The sequence below is a fragment of the Podarcis tiliguerta genome (assembly GCF_965153285.1).
Source record: "Podarcis tiliguerta genome assembly, chromosome: 3".
Classification (NCBI taxonomy): Eukaryota; Metazoa; Chordata; class Lepidosauria; order Squamata; family Lacertidae; genus Podarcis; species Podarcis tiliguerta.
The window spans coordinates 93385518-93409390 of NC_139536.1; the positions used below are offsets into that span (position 1 = coordinate 93385518).

At 41.7% G+C, this 23873-nt stretch overlaps 1 protein-coding gene across 16 annotated transcripts in view; it reads left to right on the forward strand.

The window, feature by feature from the left end:
- The first annotated feature begins 2043 nt into the window (after positions 1 to 2043).
- Positions 2044 to 23873, forward strand: part of MYT1L (myelin transcription factor 1 like) — a 286624-nt gene continuing 264794 nt past the window's right edge. For 8 of the 16 annotated variants that reach the window (XM_083431449.1, XM_083431452.1, XM_083431462.1 and 5 more), the window contains exon 1: positions 8012 to 8441. The gene's annotated coding sequence lies outside the window, so the exon portion shown is untranslated. Of the gene's footprint in view, positions 2135 to 8010; positions 8451 to 9809; positions 10924 to 23873 lie in introns of those variants that run through there. The other 8 variants (XM_083431464.1, XM_083431465.1, XM_083431457.1 and 5 more) reach the window with 5 other exon arrangements.

Sequence of the window (23873 nt, forward strand, 5' to 3'; positions counted from 1 at the left end):
TGACCTACGGCAAGCTAACCAAAAGCACTGGCTTACAGTACGCTGGGGAAGGGATAGGCTGGCACAGCCGGAATCTGAGCAGCCAAAGCTTGCTTTCATTTGCCTCCTTCCTCCATCGAAAATATGAGCATATATGAGCAGTAGCGAAGGAGGATCTTCGTTAAGCAGCACGTTTCGCCCAGCCCAAACCAAAATAAAATAAAAATGGCTTTGGGGGACGACATCATGTTTGAAAGTGTAGAAGCTTTCTCGTTCTCTTCTCCCACCTCCCAACGCGACTGGCCGCCCTCTTCTCATCCAATGAGGCAACTGCGTTTCAGGACATCCCTAAGCTTTTCCTCCATCCCAACTGCTTATTGCGGACACACACACACCGCGAATGGAGCAGAAGAGACTTGCTTTTTCAATTAGCAGTGGGGATGGTTTGGTGGGGCATAATCGCCTACTTTAGACACATCGTGTCTCTCCCACATGCGCACATTTCCAATGCTCCCTCCCCACCCCCGGAGTATAAGGACAGACGGATAAGAAATTAATCGGGCTAGTTTCTCTCTCTCTCTCTCTCTCTCTCTCTCTCTCTCTCTCTCTCCCCTTTCCTTGAGCTGTCTGTCGTAGCTCAGGGCTGGCAATAAGTTCTAGCTGCCAGCTAAGATGCCCCCTTACCACCCTAGCGCTTTTTTTTTTTTTAGGAGGAAAACCCCGGAAAGAAAGCTTGCAGTTTCACAATAAGCGCTTGTCAGCCTGACAGACTGTGGCTGCGAACAATATACAATTAAGGGGCGAGAGGAGGGAGAGACGGAGGGAAGGAAGGGAAATCAGAACCATTATGTGTGGGGGGCGGGCGGGAGGGGAAAAAAATGAGGGTTGGCGATGGTGGAAGGGGTGGGGGGAAACGTGCTGGGTGGGGTGGGAGGAGAGAAAGAGAGAGAGAGCGCAGGAAGCCATTATTAGCAAAAGCTATATTGAGCCTGCTTGCTTGCCAGACTAACAGCAGCAGCAGCAGCAGCCCAGCTCGGCTCTCCAGTTCCGCCCAGACATGTGCCTTGCCATTCTCATTGTAATCAGCCTGCTCAGGATGGCTGCTGATTCATTTCGCAGGATGGCCCCCTGGGAGCCAAGGTGGAAGCCTGAGGCGAGCCGCTGTTGCATCAATGCGCCACTCGACAGCACAGAGAAGGCACGGAAATCTGGCACCAGCCCGCAGCAGATCCAGCTCAAAATATACCAGCCTTTCTGGGTTGGGTGGTTCTTCTCCCTTTCCCTCCGCGCCCCCCCCCCTTTCTGTTTTTAAAGGAGGGAGAACGGGGCGGAATTCGCGAAGGAAAAGCCCCACTGCTCCCCAAATAATTAAATAAAGCACAATTAGCGACAGAATGAGAGGATCACCTCTGGACCATCGCCTTGTCTCTGCACTCGGTGGCAATGCCCATCGCACGCCCCCCACCCACAACCTCCCCGGCTTTTGCTGTCTGTGTTTACTCCGATCCTTTCCTTTCTTCCTTTTCTTCCTACCTGATAGCTAGTCGTGGGGTGGGCTACCTGATTTAGCCGGAGACTTTGATTTGTGGGATTGACAACCTTATTATGCAGCGAGGCTTATTATTGATATTATTCCCTTCTCGGTTGCCATGACCACCTTGTGAGAGACATTCAATTTTCTCTCTTCCATCATCATTATCTATGAGGCCATCTGTTGTGGAAAATGAATTCAGCCTCATTTGCATGACTGATAAGCAATTTTTTTTTATCTATTTAACAGAAGGTCATATGCCGGGGATTTGGAGCTGGTGGAAAGAAAGAGAGGAGGGGAGGGAGGGAGGGAGGGAGAAGTGGAGGAGGAGGAGGAGGAGGAGGAGGAGGAAGAGAGGAAAGGGGGAACCGGGAGGAGGGAAACCATATCTAGAGAATGAGTGGGAGTGCGTGCATTAGGGGATGTATGTGGAAGTAAAACAGATCCCTTAGGCCTGCTAGCCTTTCCTTCTGAATTTGTCATCTCTGCCAGGGCGACATTTTCCCCCCATAGCTCCTGCACACTAAAGAGAAAGAGGGGAGAGAGCGAGGGGCTATTTCCCCCCCCCCTCGCAGTCTTCTCGCAGCCCCCACCCCCACCCGCCGTTTTCAACACTGAGCGTTGGTGGGTGTGTTTTATTTTATTTTTTTAAAATCTATGGAACGTGGGATGTTTTTTTTCAGTATTCAGTGAAGAGGGGAAAAAACGGAATCTTTCCGGGGGTCTCCGCGGTATGCTTCAAGCTTTTTTTTTTTTTAACTACTTCTCGTCCGTTTAAAGTTGCAGCGAGCTAAGGCATATGTGTGTGTTCCCACCCCCACCCTCTTTCCCTTAACCGTGTCGAGATTTCATATGTTGTAGCTTATCTGACGGTGAATGAAGGTTGTGGATTGTGTTCATCTGGGGGTTGGTTGGCTGAGCTGACTGCGTGTTATTTTGCTTCAGTTGTTGGGTAGTTTTAATACCTACAGCTTCCATTGTTTGCTTGCCCACCCCCACTCCCACCCCCACCCCCCTTTGCCCCTTCTTTCCCTCCAAATTCTTCACAGCATATTTGCCGTGCTGTCGAAACTGCATGGGAATCTGGAATAGGAAGTAATCTCAGGGTGAAATCTGTCGCGAATGTATACAGCCATTATCGTGCATGCACGAAGCATGTTGTTTATATATAAAGTTGCTGCATGCTGAACAGTACTTGCTTTGCTAAGAAAACAATCGAGGCAGAAACTTCATAGACACCCATTCATCACTTGAATATAACCAGTCATTAATAGATCTAGATACATTTGAACGATGACACTAAGTTGGCATTCCACAACTTATTGTGGAGCAGTTTTGTTGACTTTAATGGGCTACCCTGGAGTAAGTGGACTCCAACTTGTGCCTTTATTCTCAACACCTGTATTTTTAAAATCACCATGACAAAAGACTGGCAATATATATATGTTATGCAACAAGTTAAAATAAATGTATACATAGGTTTCAGTTCTAGAGCTGAGTTATGATATATTTAACTTGTCACAACATGTGAGAATTAACTCTTATTAAATTCCATTTTTATATTCCACAACCTTCAATTTAAAGATGGCACAGAGTTGAGAATACTGCACTGAAATTTTCAGATATGCAAACTTGGTGTGTGTGTGATAAATATTGTAATAGTTTGGCACAGCAAATTTACTTCCCTTTATAGAAGAACAGTTATAAATACTAAGCTGATTCTCTTGCTGAATTTATACTTGCTATGAAAAAGATTAAACACCAAAGAACAAATTGACTTGCATTTTATTTCCTGTGATACAGTCCTGGAAGTCAGCTGTAAATACTGCAAATCAAAGACTTTTATATATATTAAAAAGTGGTTTACTGCATACAATGTAATTATAGATGTTTTTAAAGTCATAGTAAAAGTAAATATCTGACAAAGCATTGGGGACAGTATTTCTTCACTGAAAAATATAGAATGTCTACTTCTGCTAAATAACTAAAAGTGCAGCCAATGAAGGATTCTCCCCTTGTACATAACTTTAATTCCAAAATGTATCAATGAAGAATAACTTTTGAATTGAACTATTCTGCTGGGCTGAATTTAAAATGGAAAAGAAATTTCACTAGTCCTCAGATCAATTTCAATGGGAAATTGGAATTTTTGAATTAACCCTATTAAGGAAGTATACCTTGCTTAGTTCATATATATATACATAGAAGTTTAGAGGTTTTAAAACAACTTGGTTGACAGGTCACCTGACCTGCCATTTTAAATAGTACTTCTCTGCACTGCTGTCTCTTGCTGTACAAACTGTTTGGTTTACCCTTGCTTTAAAAAAATATATATATGTATGTATATAAAGAGATGTAGGTATCTAACTCCACTATAGTTCTGTATCAAACATAGTTCCAGCACTAATTGGATTTTCTGGTGAAAGTTGAATTACACAGCCTTGTTCACACCAATATGCTCAATCACAACCAACTCTCAACAGATTGAGGAGATATAAAATTGCTAGTTTCCTCAGTTGCTGCCAGCTAGAGAATATTGGGGGGGAATTAATAGCTTGCTTCATAACAGTTTGAGCCATTCATAGTTTAATAACACCACCCTTTAAGTTTCAGGAAGTTCCAATGGCTTGTAGTGAGGTGGGGGGGGGCGGGCGGGAATAACATGCCTTTTTTCAACCACCAAAAAGAGATAATGCACTTGATTCCCTTTCCCTGCCCCCACAAAAGTTAATTACCAAGCTTGGTTGGATTCCTCCTTGCCACCCTGACATTTGACTGCTGCTAATTCACTGATTAATCTCATTAATGTGATTATGGTGGGATTTGGAGTTGGCTGCCATTGTTCTGCAGACAGTGCTATTCAGCCCAAGAACTTGCCACCTCATTCAGTTTTGCTGTGATTTTTCCGAAGGTTGTTTGAGTGAACTGTATTATGAAAGCGGCTTCTCTTTTCAGCACCAGGAGCTGTCCGTTGCTGATAGCAATTACTTTTGAGTCCTGACTTCCTATTAGTTCACTGGCAAATAGGAAAATAACTCACTTCGCTCAGTTCAGCGACTCTACTACAAAGAGCAGGTTAAAGAAAGGGGAATGTTTATACTCCACAGCCATCATAGGCACTATGCATATTCTTGAAGAGGGAAAAAACACAAGATATGTCCACTTTTGTCCTTATTCATGCATGCATTTTACTTAGCCTGCTAAACGTTGGGGTGGGGAAAATATAGGAATTTCTCTCTCTCGCATTGTTTCATACATACAGTTTTAAGACTAGGACATTATTGACATTGCAGGTTTTTTTTCCTTCAACAGCGTTGCTTGCCTTCAAATGAGCCCGTTTGGAACAAACATGACTAGTGTTCCTTACAAACCTACGAACAATAGCATGCCTACCACCACTTTAAACTCTTCACAATTGCAGTACTCCACCGCGCTTGCAATGGACTCCCACCCATATTCAGACTTTAAACGCCCCCCTATCTCTCACTCACTCACGCACATTTATTTCTTCCGAGAGCGTTTGCTCAACTGAACGTCTCAGCTGTAGTACTAAATAATCATAGAGATTGTCTTTTCTGAGAAGTCTCTGCTCCCCCCCCCCTTCATTGTGTGGAGCTAACACTCCGTCTAAGTCTAAAAGAACATTGTTTGAAGCACGATGCTTTGCATAGCATCCGCGCATGATCAACGAAGCTGTCTGCTGTTTGACTTTATTATTTGAAGCTACATTGTTATCATGAGATGCGGTTACTGCGCATGTGCAGCAACTTTTCCATCCTGTTTTGAATATCCTCCCTATTCTTCAGGAAACGTGCCACTATGCTGAAAATTTCAAGCCATCATTAGACTCCATTGTGTTCAGAGTTTTCTCTGAATTCAAGGGACTTGTGGCAGAGACAATTAGATATGCATATATGCCCCGCTCCTCATTCTTAGGCAACTCTGTTAAAGATGCAATCCTATGCATGCTTCTAAGAAAATGTGTTTAGTACTGAGCTATTAAGCATGCAATAATGTACTCTCAATAATTAGGGCTCCTGGTTGCACAGTGCGAACGCTTTATTTGAGGCCAGTTTTATTTGCTACTCTCTCCAGCAACATATTCTGCATGTTTACACGGGAAGTAACAATGGGAGTTGCTACTACGTGTGCATGGGATTTCAGTATTGGACTTCTGCGTGTGCCCGTGTGTACTGTTTTCAGGGTGGGTGGAAAGTAAGAGGAGGAAGCTAGTGGAAGAGAGAATGTATAGGACAGAGGCATTCATAGCGACACCTACAATTTGCTGTTTAAATGAAGGCTGTTCACAGCTCTGCATTCCCACAAAGATCTACACTTCCAGCCTGGCAGTGGTGAACCTTGTCTGTTGTACTTCTGGCGTTGTCTCGTGCTCCTCCAGGTCCGGCCCCTCTCCCGCTCCAGCCAGTCAAAATAAATGAAATGTTATGTTTTCAAGTGTAGGGGCTGAATGAGACAAACTGCGTTATCCTGCTCCCGTGTGCATCAAAGAGAAGGCGTTGCATTCTCATTATAGGTGCTTCGTGGATGACAGCTTTACCCAGTGGAAAGAGCGGTCTGCTGCAGAGATACCTTTGGGGAACGGAAGCCCAAGCCCCACGCCACCCCACCAACATTCAGCCCAAGTCTGGCGAGTGCAGCGATTTGCCGCACTTGCTATTGTTCGAACTTGCCACGGTTCTGCTGCAGTCGTTTGGGGTCCCTACCTTGACTTTCAATCGAAGCCAGGGCGTGGGAGCTTTGCGATGTTTCCCCGGCGGTGCACTAAAGTTCCTTATTTTTTAGGTGCCCCTAACCCCCCTATTGCAAGTGCATTAGCCCTAGAGTGGGGGCTGCTTGCTTTTTCGCCAACACTTCTCTCAGGAGTAAATGTATTCACACTTAAAAACAGCACAGTGTATATATACTCAGTATCGTTTTCCTTAGCTCCCTATAACCATCCCATCATACTCAGAGTCACATTGGGTAAAGGATGGATTTCCCCATCCCCATCCCCTTGCACTGCATGCTCATCAAGAAGGGTGTCTAATCCGCGTTAGCACTTGAGCCTATGCAGATGACCAAAGAACCTCGGGTGAACTTTCTTCTGCACCAACGTACCAAGTGGTAAGGCGACTTCTCTTACACAGCCGGTGGGAATCTGTGGTAAGGTGTTCGTCTGCATGGGTTCCTGTGTACTACAGCGCCATCCTAACGATGCTTACTCAGAACTCAACGGGGTTTACTTCCCATTGTGCTTAGGATTGCACCCTTGGTGCTGCGCTAATTATGAAAGGGGCTGTAAAGTCTTGCCTTTGTGACTTCAGGGAGGCATTTAATGCAGATGATGTAAACATTCTGGAGAAATGTGAAAGATCCGTATGAGCTTCCTCATCCTGCTCCTGCTGATAGCTGCATGTAAGGGGACTTCGTGCAGGACATGCTTTTGTTTTGTTGTTAAAAGACGGTCAAATTCTTAACAATTTGATTTATTTGTTTTTTGAAAAGGGGGAAAGTAGAGTTGACCTCAAAAGCCATAGAAACAGATGCCCATTTAAACTGATAATTGATACTTATCCCTCTTCCCATTTCAAACGTTGAGTAATTTGGACGAGGACCCTCCCCCCCAAGAAACCTAATCTGCCACCCAAAAGGCACTTGCACATATCATCATTTTAGGAGGAAGTCATCAGTAGCCCTGGCGAGTTAACCTTCACCCAGCTTTATTATCAGTACCCTGAAAGCAGTGACAAAGCCACAGGGCCTTTGAGCCAGTGCAGGGTGCGTCCCCCCCCCCCAGGATATCTGAGGGGCACCTGCCCTCCCCTGGGTTTATCTTCTCCTTCAGAGTGCCACTTCCAGCTCCTAATTTTACCCAGGAAACGGTTCTCCTTGACCATCAAAATCGACGGGGCTTTTCCAGGACAAGTGAAGATGCTTTATATCACGCTTTGTCCACGCGCTGTATCCGTTGAAAAAGCGCCTTAACACGCTTTCTCTCCCTCCCTCCCGATCCTGGGTTCCTTTTATTTATTTATTTTAATGAATTTTTATTTATTTTTACCTGAAAGTAAGTCCCCTGAGTTTCGATGACGAGCTTTAAACCCCCCCCCCCCGGAAAAGCTGCAGTGCCGTCCTGCACGCACTTACTCGGGAGTAACAGAAGCTTACTCCCGAGAAAGCCAGCGCAGGCTTGGCTTGGCCTGGGTAACCTTCTGATCGCCACCCTTGGTTCACACCAGGTTACTCCGAGTCTGGTTTTTTTTGTTTGCTTCCCCGGACAGACGCACTGCTTGAGGCTTTAGGTGTAACCGAGGGAGCCCCAGGAGGCTCCGTCGATGGAGAAGCCGAGCTGGGGGAGGCTAGAGGAAGCCCAGGTGCGAGGGAGAGGGCAGCCCGCTAAGATCCCTTTTCCTTCCTGGGGAAACACCTCGGCGTCCTGCCTCCCGCCCCCCCCCCCCGAATCGAGTCCAGGGAGAGAAAGGCTTGTGCCCTCGCATTCTTTCGCTGCAGCGCGCGCACCCCGACACACACACACACACACACACACACACGTTGGGCAGGATTTGTCAGCAAAGTTTGCCCTCAGCGTGGCTGCCTCGTCTGTGGAGCTGCCGGGGAGAGCCCAGGAGGGAAGCGAGAGAGCGAGCGAGCGAAGGGCGGGCTGCGCTCCAGCGAGGCTTTCCCTTCCCCTCACAGACTGCAGTGCGAGCTGGGAAGGGAATTGCCAAGCGAGAGAGAGAGAGAGCGAGCCTTGGTGCGCGGCCGCCGCTGGCCGCGGCGTCTCTCGTCTCGGGCCTTCTTCTCTCGGGCCACCTCAGGCAGCCGCGAGAGGCGGATTACTCTGGCTGGTGTGTGGCTGCGCAAGGAGGTGCGCCGTGTGACTTCCCGCGCTGGGGTCAGCCCAGCTGCTTCCTCCGCCGCGGCAGGAGCGGTCAGTATTGTTGTCTCTCCTTTTCGAGGAGGCTGCAGTTCCGAGGCGGCGGCGGGGGGGGGGGGGAGAGGGCGCGCGCGCGCGTTCACACACACACACACACACACAACACACACGCCAGGAGCTAGTGGATGGCGAAGGAGAAGAAGATGGGGGGAAGAGAGATGGGGAGAACGGGGTGTGTTGAGAAGGGGCAACTTCACGCGTGTCTGCATTGTGTGGTGGGAGAGATGGAGGCGGTGGGCATTGTGTGTGACAGAACTCTGAGGGGACTCGGGTGTGTGTGTGTGTGTGCGCGCGCGCGCGTTTGTGAGGGGAAATTGTGGAAGGTTGTGCTTGTGTGAGGGGGGAGGTTGGGGGAAGAAAACGGTGGGATGTGAGTGAATGGGGTGGTGGGTGGGTTTGACCGTGTGTGAGAGAGAACTCGTGAGGGAACTATGGTATGTGTGTGTGTGTGTGTGATATATATGGATGCAGGCTTGTGTTACTGTCTCTGTGTGTGAGAGAGACACACACAGAGCACTCTGATAAGATATTGTGTGAGAAGGTGGAGTGGGCAGAGATTTTGTCCCTCAGTCACAGGGAAAGCTTTTTCTCTTACAGCTCTTCACCAGTTACTTCTCCAATGTCCATACATGTTTTATACATGGGGAAAAAAATAGTACCAGGAAGAGTAGTTTGTGTGTGTTGCCATCTGTGTGAGATGTTTCTGGTTTCTTTTCATGGCTTTCCTGTAGTTGTGGAGTGCCTCCGTGTAAAGGTCCCTACAGCTTGTACCTAGCTCACTGGTTTTGACCACAATAATTAGAATTTAGAAAAGTTGGCATAAAATTAAAAAAGACAAACCTTTCTTGTGCAGGGAACTGGCCAGTCAAATTTATTTTGACCTTTTAAGCATAGGGTTACAGTCACAAAGTTCCTAAAGGGTCATGTTTCAAGCAACAGTAACAGCAAAGTTACCTGTCTTATGACTGAGTATTATGCAGGTTAGACTTTTCAGGTATGTGCTGTGTGCCTGAAGTGAATTAATTTAGATGTGTGTCTGACTGATGACCCTTTAAAACAGTTCTTTGCTAGCCTTGGGAGAAAGTGCATCAGAAACAAAATACAAAATTCTGAAGAAAGCTTCCAATACCCTTGCCGTTTTGTATATGAATCATCACATGTATGTGTATGTATACACATACACATACACACACAAACAAACAAACACACACACACACAAAAGTTTTGTTCCCAAACTTTATACCAGAGATGGTTTTTGTTTAATGTATCTGGCTCTGCAGTCCTGGCTTATTTTCATTTATCCTCATTAAAGGTTTGCTTTTCTTGCGCATTCCCTTCAAAGGTATGTGTGGCTATCTGCTAACCAAAATGAGGTTAAAGACATACTTGGAGTTAACCCTGTACACGTTGCACGATTATATAAGGATTAAGTAGAGTTTTAATTCTTTCCAAAGAAACACATCAAAATGGTAGGGAGCTTGCTGAATTTCCTGGCTTTTTCTATAACGAGCAGACTTTTGTCCGTCGTAGAATTGGAGACCGCATGTTAAAAACATATATCTTTCACTGGGTTGCTGTTAAATAGCTTGAGTAGTATTTACCGTTCCCATCTATTATATTAAATACAGCATTGCACATGATACACCTCCAGAGATTTAGGGGCCTGTGGGTAACAATGTAGGCAGCATACAGTATGCATCCTCAATCTTGCCTGACTCTGTTGGCGAGTCTAATAAACAGGAGATTTAGAAACTATTGTTGTAATCCAAAAGTGGGGGCAAAGGAAGGTGAGGAGTCCCTCTCTTAATTCAGAGGTGAAGTTTACAGCAGCTGGAGGAGGATATCAGTCAGCAGTATGCTACTGATGTTATTTTGCTGCAGTAATGTGGTCTCTAAGGGAACCTGTTCTTGATGCATATTCTACACAGCTAGGCTTTCCTGTAGCCCACTGCCTGCCTCTCTGCTGCTAGTTCTTTTAAATGGAGGCTACTGCTGATCCTGCAAGCAGAGTGCTGCACACATGTACATCTTCCTCCGCCGTTTAGTGGCGTCAACTTATTAATTTCTTGCCTTCCAACTTTGGATCCATTGTGTTCCTGTCTGAAAACATTATGACTTCTGTCTGTGTGGCAAAATAATTAGCATACAAATGAGGAGCAATTCCTGTCTCTTGTACCTCGGGAAATGCACACACAGAGAGAAGATGTGCACTGGAAAAAGTTGACTGGGTGAATGGCAAACAAATGGTGGACATTTGGAAGCACTGCAAGAGTTTGTGTTGTTAGCGTGAAGCTGGTTTGTCACAGATTTCTGGGTGAATATCTCGAAGATGGAAAAGCAGGGTGGCTGGTGTTTGAAATGATTGCTTGACGGTGTGGCCTACTTGAAAGTGCAAAGTTGGACTGCATGCATAGATAATTCATTTGGACTACTTTGTTTTGCAATTTTCCTGCATTCCATTTGATAGCCCATAAAGGTAAGCATGCCCTCTTTTATACTTCGTTATTTTGGCTTTCTGTTCAGCAACTGCAAGGATTTTGATTTGCTTGATGAGGGAACAAAAGAATAGGCTATTTCTTTTTATTGCATGCATGGGGGGGGGGAATATATGAAATATTGAGAGAAGCTGATTCTTCTCCTAAGTCAAACAGGAATTTAGTGGTTTTGTTTTCTGAAATGCACAGCAGACATTATTCAGTGTTTGCATCGTTATTTTTTGTTTTTCTAAAAAGGAGAAAGTCAGACGGACAGTCTTAATAAATGTTGTTTCAGTTAAAATTTCAGAAGGAATTAATTCTGTGTGACATGCTTGTGAGAGAGTATGTGTTTTCACTGACTGAAATATTGTGCCTTATATTGTGATTCTGAGAACCTTAACGACTTACTGATACAGAGATGGCAAAGGGTAGAGGGAAGCATTATTTTTGTACTCCCAAATGATATTCTGTATAGAAAAGCAGAACAGAGATAGCAAAAAAAAGCCTATTTAAATGTAGACAGTAAAATCTATTATTGCAGTTACTCCAAAGTCTTTCACAGGACCTGAATATAATTTAGTCTTCTAGTAAGCTAATAATTGACTTACATGTTTACTGTATAATTGTGCTGGATTACTAGAATGTTTGGTTGAAAATGCCTTCCTTCTTTTTATGATATAAGAGTAGTTTTATCCTGTTATAATGGCTGTTAATCTCCTTAAAAACCGAGGTTTTCATTTTAACTGACCTAATTTTTTAAAAAGCCAAAAACAACCTATCCTGGTTGTGAGGTTGGAATTAAGCATAAATCATCCCTTAATTGTATTTAATTAGTCCTCTAGCCACTAGAAATTGACTGTGGAGTGTTTGGGGTTTTTTTGTTTTTTGTTTTTTGGGGGTCTAATTTATAAGTATACCCCCTCACTTCTTTTCTTTGTAGAAAATATATGTATACTAAGAAGGTGCAAATCTTAAAATTTTGGGGTTCTCAGGCTACCTTTGATGAAATACCAAATATGAGAACTAAGTATGGTAAAAATGACACAATAATCATCAGACAAAGAATTGTTTGAGCAAACTGTTAACCCTTCATATGTAACAGCTTGCAGTTACTTTCGCTCATTGTTCAAGTTTGAATGCTGATCTTAAACTTAGTGGTTACCATCTAGTTAAATCACCATATGCATATATATGTATTAAGTATAGTGAGATTATAATACAAAATAAAACCCAGATAAGTGAGAGAATCAAAAAGCTGTGTAAATAAAAACATAATTGCTTTTTAAAAGATAGAGGTCCTGTTTTTGGCCACTGGGAAAAAAGTGAGCTGTACTGACAAGCTTGCACAAAGAAGAAAAAAGACAAAATAATTGAAAATGGGGATGGGGTGGGGATTTTAAGAAATAACTAAAAGGAGTACTTTGATTTTTAGCTTAGTTTATAGATTGTCTTGTCTGATGAATTAATAAGTGTTAGGTGGCAAGCCTAAGAGCTTGGCATGCAAAATAGTTTGCTCATTGACAGCAACAGCCCTTCTTTTGTGTTTGAGTATACACTGCTGAAGTATGTTCCTGCCACTGCATACGTGACTAGATTGTTCACCGAAGTTATTAATTTATAGTATGACTTTATGGTGAGCTATCTTGTTGTTGTTGTTGTTTTTTTGGTCCGATTTCCCTGCTCTTGTTTTCCATTATGAATCATTAAATTTGCTTTTTGAGGAACTCTAGTTTGTTTTGACTCTTCATAATTTCACATTATGCAGAAGTTGAGTCAATACATATATATAAAAAATGAACATGTGGGTATACCCACCCCTATATATAGTGAGAGAGGTGTGTGTACTCACAAACCAGCCACAAACATTCTCATGGGAACTTTGCAAGTTGAATTCAGAAAGTGCTGTTCTGAATGTAATGAAGCAGTGGTGCCTTGCAGTCATAACCATTGCTATACTTTATCAACACACACACACACACACACACACACACAAACAAACACACACATAAACTTAAGCAGGCACACAGTAATTATACTTTTTGACACAATGATAGTTCAAAATATAGCTGTTCTTTCAAATGCCATCCTTCAGAATCACATTTAGTAAGTGATCTCATTTTCTAGGATAACACTTGTATCAAGCAGAATAACTGCTGTTGTCATCATGTACCTCTTGCCATTATAGTTCAACAAAATGTACCATTTTGTTATTGTTTGTTCCTTCTTTGATTGTAAGCAATGGGGAGTCTTTGTGGTGATATTTAAACCCTTATGAAACACAGAGCCCCAACATTTGCAAATTGTTTATTGGGGCAAGTAACTTGCACGCTGTAAATTCTAAGGTTTGTCAACAAAGTACAGTTCACCCATGCTAATAGTATATTGATTAAATGTGATTTCCTCCCATTAAAGTACATTATTCTTTTATTAGTACCAACATGTTTATGTGAAAAATTTAAAGTTACAAAATGATTGAAGGAGAATAGAGAAGTGGTTCGAGTTGCAAAAATGTCCAACAGACCATTAAAGTAAAATGTTTATTATATTTATTTTATCTCGTTAGATATGGTGTGGATACCAAAGTTTAATATTGCTCCTTGGGAAAGGCTGCAAATATACATTTGCCACATAACTATGCTAGCCAGCTTGGATGTGAAATAATCAAGGCTGCAGGGCACCCCATAGAGAGCCATCACGTCTAGTATGGAGCAGTCTGGTAAATTGTGAACATACAGAAATCAATGTTGCATCTGCCAGTAGGCCCTTCGGTTCTCTGAAACTCCCACGTGTCTAATGAGTCTGGCCGATTGGTTTCAGACACTAGTTTCCTTCAGGATAAATTTAATGCATCTTGAGGGTCAGGCATAAGCAAATTGATTCTGCACCAGGCAAACTCATAAACATCTGTAAGATTGAAGATTTTAAGGCCATTCAGCATCAGGGTCTGCTGTTTTCAAAACCCATCTCCCTCATCCCAGCATGGCATATCTCATGCCAGCATGGTGCTCTTGAATTGGGAAACTGATTAGAAAAAGGGCATGGTATATACTGATGTTCTATTTCTATCTGGCAATGATCCAGCTGTTTGTAAGTTGTGGGTTGTGGATTGTGCTGCTCATTGCTAGTTGTTATTGGCCATGGGGTGGTAGGGAAAGCACTGTTTTAAAAATCATTTGCATGATAGGTTTTGAGCAGACAGCTACTTTGGTCTTGAACACAGCACAGTTAAAGCTTCTTTGTCCTCAGTGTCCATATATGCTGTTTATAACAGCAAAACCTTATTTATTTAGCTTCAGTTGTATGTCGTTCTAGGACTGGATGTTTTTAGCTTTCTACATTTTCCAACCTTCTAGAATTTATTTCTATTTTGGTTGTAGAAATGAATAACATATTAAATAGTCAAGTTTGTGATGTATTAGCTTAAATGTACAGGTACTGGGTCCAACAGACTATACGGTTCCCCCTTACATTTTATACTTATTGGGGTATTATTGGGGCAGAGTTAATGTCAAAATTCATTTTTCCAAGCAACATTTTGTCTTCTACCATCTCTGGTCAGGGCTGAAGAATATTACCAAGGGAATAAAATGTTATGCCTAATTTTAGTGTTCTTCTGCCTAATGTGCTGTGAATAAGTACCATGTTACAGCATTTAACTCTGTCCATCTCTGTCACTTCCTGAACATTTGTTCTTTTCATATAACCCCCTCCCCCCAATGCTGTGAGCTTAGGATACCTGAGATTTGTTGTTTGAAGAAATTATGGAAGGGATGATCTTTTGCCTCTGAGTCCTGTCTCACATTTAACACCGGATGGGATGTTGTTTCTGCTTCTAGGCTGTACATAATGATTCTTCTATGCTTGATGGATCACACAACTGAAAACTCTGATACAAGGTGCTTTGGAAGGACTAACAGATTGGAGATGAAAAATATAGTTTAAACAATATTTCTCTTCAATCTGTCTTGAAGAAGGAATCATGACGTATTAGTACTTCCAAAGGATGTTCAATCAATGGGCCATGGCGCTATGAACTGAGGTTCTGACATGCTTTTTATAGGAGCACAGCTGAGGAGAACCTCTTGATTTAAAATGTATACTAAACCAGGGAAGCCTGGTTTATCCTTACTAGTATTGGGTCTTTTTGTCTCAGATTTTTTTTTTTAAAGAATTTGGGCTATGCAGGTAAATAAGTGGGCCAGTAAAATATGTTTCTCTCGTACCGCCTCTAGTTTAAAAGAGGGGTTGTGGTCAGTAGTAGTGGATTTGTACAACCATTTTTGGGATTGCAGCTGATGTGATAAAGCCAACATAGGATGATTTTGCCTCCATCATGGTGGTTAGTAGTGTTGTGACACACATACCTGACATATATCAGGCATGTTATGAGATTGCTTATCACCATACCCTATCTCAGCTCACATTCTGAAAGTTTTCTAGAGGTGGTGGGATATTATCTTGTACAGTGTTCTCTCTCACATACAAAACTTACAGGAAATTTATTGCAGAAAACATAACCAAGAAATGATTGTGGGGACCCACTCTGTTTAAAGTTGAGCTCATCTTAATGTGTTTGAGAGCTGCAACAAGAACACATTTGTACCAGTCCAGGCAAAGCCATTTGTTCTGAAGTTGTATTAAAATAAAGAAGAGCTCTTTTGCAACTAGCTCCATTCACATTTAGTTCAGTAGGGCTTAAGCAGGATTGATTTTGTCTCTGGAGCTCTTGAATATGACTTTAACCATTGTGATTTCCTGGAGTTAGTGTGGCATAGTATTCCATAGCAGCAGCTAGGGGTGGGAATGATTCCCACTTCAAATCCTTCCTCAGCCACAAAGTCATTTTGTGTGTCTCATCAACTTCCTTTAAAAATGCATATACTGTATAATCTTGGCCTATCACAAAGGGTAGTTGATAGCTTTGAGATTTGTGTATGTGAAGCATCAGACAAACATACATTATGACAAATAATTGAAAGTAATGTGAAACCCAGTCCTAACCATATTTACTCAGAGTTAAATCTCCCAGAGTTCATTAGAACTTAGTTAGTAGAAGGCATGCTAAGGATTAGGGACACTAGAAACAATCCAGTTAAGTTTGAATTGTGGCCTTAAGTGTTGGTGGTTTTTTTTGGAATGTGTCATTTAAAAGGTACATTAAAATGGTAAGCATAAAAGGGCATTAATGAATTTGACCAGAGGCCAAGGTTTGTTCTTTGTTATAGCTCATGGTTAGTCTGAATAAAACTTAACCACAACTCTGGAGTTGGACAACATGCCAAACCTAACTTTGTTTTAGCTTGGCGCAACTGCAAAAAGACAGGGGAGGAGCAAAGTGCCAAACTAAGCAAAGAATTGTCATGCTAAGCAAAGATTTGGGTTAGCGTGACCGGGCCATTGTCTTCCAAATATTTTATTGGGAACCAGAATAGTCTTGATAAAGCATGTTGTTAGCAAAATGTGATTGTCAACAGGTTGTATACTTTTGAATACCATAAAATTTATAATTCACAATAGTGTCCCAAATTGACCTCGTAATTATCAGTACCTTCGATCCATTTGATAGTCCAAGGGACTAGCTAGTCAACTTTATTCCCATTTCCAAATATCCTGAAAAACTACTATGCTTTTGACAAGTTTAAAAACAATATTTCCCCAAGGGATTAGCTACACATATACAGCAGGCCAAGAAATGTTCTCATTTGCACCCCTCCAAGGACAAGTTATTGTACCTGTTTACAAATGAGAGAGAGTCACTAATGATCTAAACAGTAATAGGCTGAAATATTTTACTGGTTATCAATAATATTAACATTTAAATGCCAGCAAATTAAGTTTTGGTAGAAATCAGGAACTGATGATACTATTATGATTTAAACAATTTCATTGTCAGTTCCTTGGACTTAAAATCCAGATCACTAATGGATTTTTTTCTTCTTCCTAGCAGACTTGTCAACAATCTGTCTGTCATGACCATCTACTGCCTTTGGATTGTGGACAGAATGTTCAGTGATAGCATTAAAAATTATGTATGCAAACTGAGAGCACAAGATTGTAGGGCTGCACTTAAAAACGAGCTGTCTTGGAGTATGCTTTATTTATTCAAATTTCTATCCAGCCTCTTCCCAAATGTTCAGGGTAGATGATGGCAAATTAGCAACATGCACTGATTTTAGTAGCATGATTTTGTTTTAACACATCAAAATGCTACACTCTCATCTATATGGTGGCACAACCTTGCATGCTAAAAGCTTCTTGTGCATTATAAACTGCTTACAGCTATTCTTAAAAAAAAGCTCAAGTGTTTGACAAACCTCTGGGTGAAGGCAGTTGCCCAGTTTTAAGGCAGCCCCGAGAATACTTCAGTTTCTGCTGAATTTGGGCAAATAGATGGTATTGTTAAGATAGCTCTTTCAGCCAGTCTGAGAACAGATTTGACTTTAGGCAAGGGTATGATCTTTTTAAATATATTGGGCACAAGCCATTATGCAGATTCAACATTTGTGGCCCAACATGCATATTGCCATTAGTATACAACATTTACATGTGTTGTGTGTGCATCTCAGGTGTGGAACTGACTCAATGCAGTGCTGAGCCAAAATAAGTCCAGTTACCTACTTTCTTTGTCAAGAAATGGATTTATTTCTTTATTTAATTTGTATCCTGCCCTTTCTTCCAAATGCGGCCAGGGTGGCAAACAAGGGATAAATCAATAGAACACATTAAAAATGATTCTAATACATACTGGGAAAGATATCAGATTAAAAGGCTTGTTGAAAGAGGGCGATTTTCAGTAGGTGCCAAAAAGACAACAGGGATGGCACCTGTCTTAGATTCAAGGAAAGGGAATTCCAAAGGCCAGGTTTTGTAATGTAACCTATTCATAGACATTTAGAAACTTTGGAGCAACTGGGTTTCTCAGTTTGTTTTTACACAGACTTGCATGGAACTTGATTTCTCTATTCGTTTTGATTTGCAGCTGAACATGTGAAAGGAATCAAGTGAAAAGCATTGTGTTTGAAATGTGTGCTGATGTGAAAGTTCTGTCTGCTCTGCTTGATCTCTGATAGCTTATTGACACGTGCAAACCACCTCCTGACACTGTAGTTATAAAGTATTGAATATTCATTTGTGAACAAGTTCATGTTCTAGGATTTTCTGTGTGCAGATACAATTGCAGTTACTCTTCATTTTTAATATGTTTCTCCCCCAACATGGAGAATACTACAGCTGGACCTGCCCAGATACATATATAAAATAAAAGGAAAATAATCATAATATTGGCCTAGGTTGCATGACAGCTTAACTATGGCTTACTAGGTCTGTGCAAATGTGCTCGCTTGCAGAGAGAGGCTTATACCCACTTTGCTCCCTACCTTCTAGTTCTATCTCTGCATGGTGCAGGAGCTAAACCGCTGTTTGGTTTAGTTTATTGTTTGAACCCATTTCATGGTTAAGCTCTCTCCTTAACTACAAGGTCTAACCAAGAACATCCTGCCATACAGGAGTGGATATCCTGTTACTACATGCTCATGAGTGAAGGGCAGATGTTAGAGAAGCGGTTCTGGATTAATGAGCATGGAGTGCAAAAGTGGGTGGCATGCTCTTAATGGATGTGGTAAAAATTAACATGGGAAACCCTCTTGGCATAGTGTTAGCATCTCAAGCAAAACATTCCAGTTTGGGTGAAAAGCCCATATCTGGCTGCTGTCTAGAATGCACATGTGGATGGTTCTATGCTGGAGCCATTTGGTGAATTTCAGGTACTCCAGGCTGCAGTTTTACAGGTATAGCTGATGCCAGCTGTGAGGTCCTGTCATTCTTATTACATCTGCTCTGCATAATTACCTTCCAGTAGTCCCCACCACTTTTGCTAATGTATTATTACTAAGAAGCAGGAGACCTTGTAGAAAAGACTACATTCTATTTTGTTTCTTCTCAACCTTCTGCTGCAAATTCAGATAGCTTTTAGTTGTGCTAATGCCGTTTCAGACCTTGATCTCATATTTTATTGTGCACTCACCAATACTAAAGAAGCTGGGCACCAGCAGAGTTCTCTTGTAGTATTTTGACCCAAGATTGCTTGCTTGCTTCTTGTGGAGGCCTTTAAAATCCAAGCTCTTCTTTTCTACTGATACATTCTGGCAACTGATTCCTTTGCTCACGGTGTGTGTCTCTGATGATGGTGTCACCCTACGTCAGCAACACAGGCTGATGACCCTTCATGTCTTCACCATGAAAGGTTTCTAAGGTCACCTTGCTGAAATTTTATTTCTCCCCATCCCACACCTAACTACCAAAAGTGACCAAATTGAACCAGATATGCTTGTCTACAGCGGTGGACCAGACTCCTAATGACATCTGCCCACTGGTCAGTGTGGAGCAGGTGAACAAACCTCACCAGCCACAATGAGCAACCAGTGAGCAAAAAGTTCCTATATAGCCTCAAACCACCGTAGCCTGCACTGAGAATCAAGGAAGGAGGGCATGTGCCACCAACAGAGGAAGAGGGAGTGAAGTTAGATCCCCCCCCCACTGTATCGTGTGCAGGGGAGTTATGTGGTGATGTGAGGCATTACCAGGAAACAAGGCCTGACTTCCTGTCACCTCTACAGGTTGCAAAGGCATCCTGCTGCTGAGAAAGGGTGGCTGAACAGCATTTTGTGGTAGGCTGCCATTACTATGATGACATTGTGAGGGCTTACTTTCCCACACTGGTGACTGTCCCTTGCCCTCTTCTGGAGCTGTGGGAGATTAGAACGAGCTATATAAAAAAGCCTCCCCTTTAATAAAGGCTGAAGCACAGATTTTTAAACCTGTGAAATCTGGATCCCTGTCAGACTTAATGCATTGTTCCTTAATGCATCCAACAACTATTAATTTCTTTCATATTAATTCCTATTTCAGTGTTAAGAGTGTTGTTGTTTTCATTTGGTTTATCTGACTAAGCATGTTTTGATGTAGTGAAATTAAACAGTCATGTCTATAAAATGACAAACGCAAATTTTCATTCAGAGCCTCTTCATTTTGAGATACAGCTTTAGCGCTTGCCAGTTGCCAACTACTTTCCAGTTTAGAGTCAGCACTTTTGAGGCAGAAATAAATTTGTAAGGATACCAATAGAAGTAAACACTGTAAATGCAATCTAACAAAAATCTGCCTGATTACGTAAAACTCCAAAAAAATATAGCCTTTCTCTTCTCCCAGTTCTAGCAGTGACTTCAGGAAAAAGAGCAATGATTTCAAAGTAGTCTGGAGCAGCTCCCTTATCTATCTAATAAACCAAAAGTCTGCCTAAACAAACAAATAACAGTGAAACAAGAGAAGGGGCAAACTGACCTTTCCAGGACAAAGAGTTTCATGACTTCCACAAATTAGGCAGATGCTCATTAGAACTATACCTGATCAAGATATGTTTCCTGACCAAATCTAATATTAATCCTTTTTTCCACACTGAAAAGCATAATGGTCATGTGTGATGCATTTAAACTTCAGTAAGGTTTGGCTTTGTAAATATAAATTAAAGTATGGAAAGTTAAATTTGCTGGACAGCTAAGGAAAAAACAAAGCCGTTATCATTGCTCCCTTTTTTTAATATAGGTGGCAACATGCATGGTACATTTCACACCCAGGAGTATCTTCTAATGTATAGTGAAGCTATATTTAGATTGATGATGTTCTTGAGTGTGCTTATTTCAGTACAAAACAGTCCCATTCTGTTGCAAATTAACTACAATCAGATGTCTAAATCTTCCAAATTAGTTCATCTCTGAAGGCTTCTATCCACACCAATTCCATTTATAATTAAAGGGAATTTTATTTGCTAGCCATGATCTGTCAGGGATATTTCATTTTCAGGACAGACATAGAATGATTATCGTCTTTAGTGCTGAAGTACACAGGAGCTTTAGCAACTTTATGGAGAAGATACATGAGAGGAAGAATGTGTGTGGTCCATGCTGCTTTTGTTTACACTCCTGCTGCTGAAGCACAGTGTATGGACCTCTCCACATCCACCCTGAAGCCCTTCCCCAGAGTGAGATGTAAGCTGTCTTTACATCTGGAGTTAACTCATCTCACTGTGGGGAGGAGATGCCCAACTTTGCTCTGATCTTTACAGAGGGAAGTTCAAAAACAGGAAGCTAGTTCTGCATTTCACTTGTTCCTTGCATTTCTGTAATTCTGAAAGTGTGGAACAATAGAACATAGGAAACTGCCCTATATGAAATCAGTCCATTGATCCATGTAGCTTAGCGTCGTCTATGCTAAATGGTATCAACTCTTCAGGGTTTCAGACAGGAACCTTCCACAGCCCTACCACTTGGACATGCCATTGATTGAATATGGGACCTTCTGTATGCATACTTAGGTCCTTTCATGGGGCCTTCCTGTATTAGAGGGATTCTTGAATTAGCTCCCTGAAGCCAGTCGTGGTCTCTGAAGTTGGTATTATATATACAAACTAATTATATATGCTTTAGCATATTACAATATTTCAGCTAATATTTACCTTTTGGAAACAAGTCCTGAAGCCCACTAAAATAGAGTGTACCCAGTTTTGGGACATCTAAAAATACTAGCGGTATTTGAAGTTTCCCAATGAGTGGTATTGGTGCCCCCATTCAAATTTGGATGAACACCCATTAACAGTTTGGAGGTTCTGTACTTCCAGTTATCATAAAATTTATATGTCCTGTATTTGAGGCAGGTATGTCGCTTAATGCACGTTTTGTACTGCTAAAGTGAAGTGTGGGTTACTGACTGTTTCCTGGAAATATAGTAATAATTGCCTACATTTATTTCACATATGGAACTTTTCATAAAGGGTAGGTTTGAAAATAAGTCAGTCTTATCCAGAAACTGCTTCATATGCATGGAGGCAGGTTTTGGCGCATGGATGAGCATTAGTGGCATCATGACAGGCTGCTGTGAGCATGTATGAGATAGTTAGCAAACCTGTATTCATCGGTATTCAACGCCATAAGTAATAATATATAATCCCAACTTGGATATTTGTATGGTAGCCATGGACTTTGGCAGCAGGTATTCAAGTGGCCTGTTATTTCCTGGATTTGGGGTGATTTAAACACAGGGACAAAGGAAGGAGTTAATGAATAGCAGTAATTTGTGTTAAAAACTATGGTATAAATAACACCTTATGTCACACCAGAAAATGAATAAAATGTTTCCAAACAATGTTCATGAAACATAGCTTTGAAAATTCTCCAGAGTGGTAAGGAATGGAAAAGTATGATAATAAATGGAAACTTGTATGGCATTGTCTTATTTGGTCTCCTGTGGGAATTTTATATGGTAGAAAACACTAGAGCAGGCTTACGACTCAAACAGTTTAAAAGTCAAATTCCAGTTTGAATTGTATCCTAATTTAAGACCAGCAGAAATTGTTCCTTGAGCAGTGTAGACATTCTTGTAGGATGAAGACTGGGAGGGCAGGGCATAGATAATAACATTTTATAATGATTATAGCATGAAGACACAAAATGTAGAGACTGATTACATAATGCAGACCCACTCACTTTCTACAGAGATTCCTGAACAGCTATCTCACTTACAAAATATATTTAAACTAGCACTCTATTTCTAAAGGCAGGCACTCTGCATTATTCAAATGGACCATCTCTTGTTGTTTGTCCCCAGTAAGTGCCTTTCAGAGGTACAGTGCCTCTGTACACGGTGTTTCTATTTAGCTAACGCAGCTAATAACCCTTTACGGATCTATCAAATTTGTCTAACCTTATTTAAAAACAATTTAAGCAAGGGTCCTTTGTCACATCTTGCTACAGTGAATTGTATTTAGTTAACTGAACTCTATCTGAAGAAGTACTTTTGTTGTTGTTCTGAGCTTAATGAATTTCATTGGGTGACCCAAAGCGGCAGTATAACATGGGAGCAATCTGTCTCTCCATTAAAAACTGGTCCATTCATAATTATACAAAAACTCTAGCATTTACAACCCTTGGAATTCCCCCCCCTCCACCAGGAAAAAGCCACAAAACTTTAAACCAGTTTTTATGTGAAAGGTTATCCATTCCATGATCACCTTTAAATACTCTGTTTCTTTCCATCTTTGTGACATCCTCAGATGTGTGGCAATCAGAACTGTGCAGAAGACTCTGAATGTGTCCCAGGCGGATATAATGATGGGCATGGGATGTTTTGTGTGTATAAATTAATGTTACGGTTTCTGCTGTTGCTGTTATTGTTGTTAATGAAACATTGAATGCTACCAGTGATTATTTTCAGCATGGATTTATAGAGCTCTGCCCTGCCATACTCGCTAACATTTCTCAGATGAAAATAGAGATGTCCTATTCAACAACAACAACAACTTTATTATTTATACCCTACCCATCTGGCTGGGTTGCCCCAGCCACTCTGAGCAGGTTCCAACATATATAAAAACATAATAATAATAAAAACATTTAAAAAACATACAGGGCTGCCTTCAGATGTCTCTTTGGCTTGGGGTTGCAAAGCCTCCAACATTTCTCTGATGAAAATAGGGATGTGTAGTGGTACCTCCAGTTATGAACTTAATTCATTCTGGAGGTCCGTTCTTAACCTGAAACTGTTCTTAACTAGAGGCGTGCTTTCACTAATGGGGCCTCTTGCTGTCACTGCACCTCCAGCACATGATTTCCATTCTCATCCTGGGGCAAAGTTCTCAACTCGAGGTAACTCTTCCAGGTTAGCGGAAGTGTTTGTAACCTGAGGCGTTTGTAACTCAAGGTACCACCGTACTAAGGAAAAGTAGGACATTTTGGGATCAAACCGGGACAGCGGTAAATCTGGAACTGCCCCCTGGAAAATAGAGACACTTGGAAGGTTTAGGAAACCCAGCCAGATGGGTGGTGTATAAATAATAAATTAGTATTATTATTAGTAGTAGTAGTAAAAAAAGATTATCAAGCTTTCCACATCAAACGGT